The sequence below is a fragment of the Penaeus monodon genome, chromosome 28 (assembly GCF_015228065.2).
Source record: "Penaeus monodon isolate SGIC_2016 chromosome 28, NSTDA_Pmon_1, whole genome shotgun sequence".
Classification (NCBI taxonomy): Eukaryota; Metazoa; Arthropoda; class Malacostraca; order Decapoda; family Penaeidae; genus Penaeus; species Penaeus monodon.
Genome location: NC_051413.1, coordinates 28,799,799 through 28,800,027, shown reverse-complemented (window position 1 = coordinate 28,800,027; position 229 = coordinate 28,799,799). Strand labels below are relative to the sequence as shown.

The 229-nt window shown below is 50.2% G+C and overlaps 1 protein-coding gene across 2 annotated transcripts in view; it reads left to right on the top strand.

Annotated features, from left to right (window-relative positions):
• Positions 1-229, top strand: part of LOC119591476 (E3 SUMO-protein ligase PIAS1-like) — a 12,116-nt gene that overhangs the window by 9,635 nt on the left and 2,252 nt on the right. For both annotated transcript variants that reach the window (XM_037940217.1, XM_037940218.1), the window contains exon 9: positions 4-108. The gene's annotated coding sequence lies outside the window, so the exon portion shown is untranslated. The remainder of the gene's footprint in view (positions 1-3; positions 109-229) is intronic.

Below are 229 nucleotides of genomic sequence, written 5' to 3'. Positions count from 1 at the left end.
CAGATCCACTCAAGGACCGAAACAACAACAGCCTCGGCCACAAGGAGCCCAGCGAGGCCGAGAAGGATCCAGCCACAGCCCTCCTTCGTCCTCCTCTGCCGAAGGATGGTTCGTCCTTTGCAACGTTTTGGTTCTGTTGGTTTTTCGGTCTCTGTTTTTTTTTTTCCATTCGCCTTCTCTTCTTTCTTGAGGCCATCTTTATCATCGTTCTTTTCTCTCTCTCTGTTCG